We start from the raw sequence: 5,795 nt of genomic DNA, 5'->3' as shown, positions 1-5,795 counted from the left end.
TACACGATAAACTGAGAAATTAATTAGTCACATAGAGAAAGCAAGATCACCTGAGCTTGTTATCTTAAAGTAGAAGAATTATTCTTTTCTACTCTAGGCACAAGGCCCGAAATTTTGGGGGAGGGGCCAGTAGATTAGATCGACTCCAGTACACAGCTGGTACTTAATCTATTGACCCCAAAACGATGAAAGGCAAAGTCGACCTCAGCGGAATTTGAATTCAGAACGTAAAGACAGACGAGTAAAAGAATTATTATTTTTCTAATATAATATATATTATTCCTATTTAAGTTATCTTTTATTTCATGAATTGTAAGTTTAATTTTATTTTTACGTTCAGGATAATTAGAAAAGATAATAAAAAATAAATGTTGGCAGTTAATCAATATCTAATCTTCCATATTAATCAGAGAACTTGGACCAGTTTTTATAATCTCCAGTATATTTCACAACGTATATGAAAAAGTTGATTATCTTAACAATTACGGATAGATAATTTAATTATAAATTTCCAAGTAAATTGTTCAGTAATAGATTTAATAAAAATCTCATTGAAACCGTGTCGAAAAAAGAAAAGAAAAGAAAAAAGAAACCTAAATGTCCAAAATTGTCTATTAGTAAGTTAAACTATTTGTTGAAATACTACAAATATTATTAATAATTCTTTTAAATACGAAAATAAGACACAATTTTCTTCTACTAGCCATAACAATAATACCAATAATAATCTATATAATAATCTGCTTGTTAGTTCGCCCGTTATACTTTAGTTAGTTAGAGAGGTGGAGGTTGATTGAGTGAAAAGTGGAGTAAAAGTGTGTGTGTGTATGTGTGTGTGTGTGTGTGTGTGTGTGTGTGTGTGTGTGTGAGAGAGAGAGAGAGAGAGAGGTGAGGAAAGTGAACAGAGAAGAAAGAAGTGAGGAAAAAGTAGAGAAAGAGGTATAATTAGGACAAATGCGCCACATGGTTAGTTGAAGGGAGAGGTGAAGAGTGACAGAAAAGACAGTGAGAGAAAAGAGGGAGAGAGAAGTGTTAACGACGTACTCTAGGGTGGGGAAATAAAGGGAAAGATAAAGAGAAAAAAATGAAGAGAAAGAAAGATAAAGAGAAAGAGAAAGAGATATGTTTAGGACACAATATTTAGCAAAGGGTAATGTTCTGCTGGTGAGGTTAAAGAATGGCAGATAAAGAGAGATGGGCAGGGGAGGCAGTTACATTAAGAAAAAGATAGAAAGAGTTAGTGGAAGTGAGAGGTGAAGAAAAAGAAAGAAATGTTCAAGACATGAAGACGGGAATTACATCGTTAAAATTTTTTTTGAAGAGGTAGAGAGAAAGAGAGAAATATAAAATGGTTAAGAGGAGGAAATTTTAAAATATAATATATTATTGTAACTGGAAGTGAAATACTTAGCAAAATAGAAATAAAAGTGCAAATCATCCTTTCGTTCTTAAATAGCTTCTCTTAATCGTTTTCGTTCTTGGAATTTCCATGAGTCTCACTAGTAATAACTATAATAGCATAAGACTTTATCCGAATGCTCAAAATACGACTATTTACAGATTAATTTTAACAAGTAATCATAGGATCACCTAATCTAAAAAAGCTGATAGATTGTCATCTAATACCAATTTATTGTCTTACATATATAGACAATTATAATATTTTAACAAATAGTATTCTACCAATACTTAATCAATGGCTGACACTTGGAAGATTTAATGATTTCTTGCATGTGTGCTGCGTCTGTGCATTGATTTTAGTTTGTACTTTACCGTTAATAAAATTGGCATAATTTCTTGTGAAATTTTCTACAAGAAGAGAGTGCTGTCAAATAATATTTAATCTTATTTCATAGAATGCATTGTAAAATGTTGCAATGGCTATTTTCTGTAAATGCATGATTAATCGACAAGAATATCCCATAGTCGGAGTCCGATATAACCAATTGATTAATGGTCATATAAGTACATATGTATATATGTACATATACATATATGTCTATATGCATGTATGTATCTATCTATATCTATATATATACACACACTTAAACTATATAAGTACATATGTATATATATATATGTACACACACACATATATATATTTAAAAATGTAAAGGTAACACACGAGTAGGTAGATATTTATGAAAAAGAAGAACAAAAATGTTACTTTTTTAAAATTAGGTACATTTAAATTTCTTTATATAGATACATTAAAAGTTTTTGTTTTACATGCTTCGGTTGTTTGTAAACCTTATGACAAATATGTACAAATTTGAAATATGTAGAGAAAAAAAATTAATAAGATTATTAATAAAACAAACGTTCATAGTGTACTTTTCTTTTTCCTGCAAGAACACGTGGTAATTTCCATTAATTTCGTGGCATTCCTAGTAGCAACTTCAGCTGCTGGCTGTGATGGTAAGTTAAGTAGTGTGGTCAAAACTATTTTCAAAAGGAGTGACCGTAGCAGTCAAATAAGCGGCAGTGGCAGCAATAATAGTCGTCGTAAAATTATCTCCCCTGAGGTCTTCACAGAAATGCATTTATTCAATCTCTCATCTTTATTTCTTATGAGTAATATACATATAGTTTCAGTGTTGTGAACTTAAAAATTCAGACTTACCACGTTCAAGGACTGACCTGGGCCTTGTTAATGCTCATTGCAAAGTTTCAACGGGAATTGCAGGCGCTTGTACTGGAAAGGTATATCCGAGGGAATAAGTGGAATGCTAGGAATAAATACAGGCTCACCGCTTGCTTTACATGTCAAAATTGTTGCCTCCAAGACTGTTGGCATCATCTTTTTTTATTATAAGTCGTGTGCCATTGCAAAGCTTTAGGGGAGCGAGTTTTCGAAGCAGCATAACTGGTACCCCAATCTTGAGGAAGATTTCTAATAGGTGCCCGATAAAAGTGATATATAGCAGCTGTCCCAATATAAAGGATATTGTCACTCGCAAGCCTCACCAAGAGTCCACTTTCAGTTGTAACTGTCAAGACCACGAAGCTTGCACACTAGTTCAGATGTGTTTGATAGATTCAGTCATCTATAAGGTGGAAGTCTCTGCTGTGATAAATATTCCTTTGTCGAACTGGGGGATAGCACCCTCTCCGGATTGAGCAGCTGTCCTGCAGCTTCTGAACTCCTTATCATTGAATTATTCGACACCGCCTAGATTAATTATGATTTCTACGATCAAAGGGGGTGTAACTCTCAATTCTCTTCCCGTCCTTTCCTTTTTCTACTTTTATTTACCCTTTGTTTTCTCATTCCACTTTTTGCATCAATCTTTTCGTGTTTCTCATGGTTTCTCATGTAGCAGCGTCCTAGTTTTCAAATGAAACTAAGCCCCGAGCCTGAAGACCGCCTGAAGACACAGGGCATGTTGTATAAATCTGCCTAATCACTGTGTCTCTATAGTAAGAAACCATTATTTTAAATACTGCTCTTATTTCTAATATTGTGTACATTAAATGATATTTAGCTTTCACTGGACGGAGCACATTTTTATTGATCCTTCCTCAACAGAAGAGTAAACAATATATATGTGTGTAGATATCTCTTCCCCTTTCTCTCTCTCCCACTCTCTCTTTATACACACACACACACACACACATATATATATACACACACGCACATATAAATACTAAATTTCTTAGAGATAATTATCAGAGAAGATCTAATATTCTTGGTCATAGAATTTTATCAAATCTGCATGTAATACGCCTTATCACAATATAATAAAAAAGAAGTTTGAAAAACATGGAAATGATAACTGGTATATTCTTTCACACAAACAGGATTGTAAACAAAATATTTATGAAATGTCTTTATTTAACTTATAGCATACCGACCAAAAAAAACAAAAAGAATATTTTCACCTTCCGTATAGCCATGACAACACTTACTTTTGTTGGCGTGTATATATTTCAGGAAGCCTATATATAAATATCTATAATTATTCATACAAAACCTATGTTAATATTTTCTCTTTGTCCTTCGTAAATCTAGCGTACTGATGAGTGGCATTTATGTTTACTTGTTAATTTTTGTTTCAGTCTATAAATTTGTTGGAAAAATAGTTGCAGACTGTTTTTATAGATAAAGAATCTGTAAAATAAGAATAATATCAACGACCTCTGATCTATCGAAGAATTCGTTTGCTTTGTTTACATTATGGCATTCAATATTCATTAAAAACAATTGATAACACGAAGAACAACGAAGGAAATAAATCCAGCGGAATCTTCAGCATGATTGTCTAAGTTAAAATGGTTTTTCAGTTTACAGTTACTTTAAGCTATGATTTACTTAGCTATACACATAAACATTCTCTCTCTCTCATACACACACTCACTCATGCACTCACACACACTCACACACATACGCACTCACACTCACACGCACTCACACTCACACGCATTCACACTCAAACACACATACACTCACACACACGGACATTTATAGTTAAATAAATTCTGTACTTTCGCCACATGTCTGTAGTTAACGTTAAACGTCCCATGTTTTATACACACAGAAAACGTTTTTAACTATCTTCTATATATTACACGTATCTATAATATTTATTGGCCGGATAACTGAAGAGATGTTGGCGTGGGCTCCCACCCTGGCATCCGAAACTCGGAGTTTTATCATGGCTACTGAATAAGTGTCACATATTTTTACAGATAAATTCCTCTATTTGCATAATATCGAGGTCTCTTTCTTTTTATTGTCCTTCCTGTCAAATATATATATATATATATATATATATATATATATATATATATATATATATATATATATATATGTATACTAGCAGAGATACCCGGCGTTGCCTGTGTCACATTGAATCGAAGAATTAGACTTTTATATTTTCTCTAATGAACTGGGGTACCTATGATCCGAATTTCATCAAAATTGGAGACTAAGAATTTTAATGAAGGTTCTTTCCCTCTTTACACACCCCAACAAAAATCTAATCATGACATATTTATCTCATACTACTCATCTTTATGCCCAGATTCCAAAATCTAAATCTTATAAAACCTATTCAAAGGTTTTTGCTCCTGAAAAATGGAGCACATGAAGTACATGGAGCTCTAAAATGTGGCAGTTAGGGCCCCTATTAGCGGGTCTTAAAGTCAATCAGAGAAATTGAATTGTCGGGAATCTTTTTTAACTCATGTCTTATATGTATTGTTCAAATTTCTTTGAAATCTGAAATATATGAATGTTCACTGGGTTTGTAAAAGAGAGCAAAGCTAGACGAAACCAAAAGACGAATGATCACAATAAGCAGTCAGCTACCATACTCTCGTCGTTACTTCTCCCCAATGTAGAATTCCTCACCATACAGGTGACCGGCACAGCCGTAAGGTGCATTACGGATCTATACCAATAGGAAGGGCGTGACCCAACTCAAATAACCATTAACAACTGTGTGACCTGAGGGCTAAGGGGAAATGAAAGGGTCACCTCTGGAGTTTGCCAATGATCACTATGTCGATAGGTAACTGAATAGAATATATTTACAATCTATAAATCTCTTTGAATGACCAATCACTTATCTGGAATGGCCTTGAAACCAATGTTATCATCTGAGGACTATTTCTGACCCAGTGATAATAAAACGACTCAAAGGAGATTTGCGATCAAATAACTTTGATGCGAGCCCGGAGCAATCTCTTATCTCTTACACTATTTCAGTATACGTATCAAAAGTGAAACAATAACATCTCTCTCTCTCTCTCTCTCTCTCTCTCTCTCTCTCTCTCTCTCTCTCTCTCTCTCT

This window comes from Octopus bimaculoides, chromosome 1, assembly GCF_001194135.2.
Source record: "Octopus bimaculoides isolate UCB-OBI-ISO-001 chromosome 1, ASM119413v2, whole genome shotgun sequence".
NCBI lineage: Eukaryota > Metazoa > Mollusca > Cephalopoda > Octopoda > Octopodidae > Octopus > Octopus bimaculoides.
Note: the sequence above shows the minus strand (reverse complement) of the source record.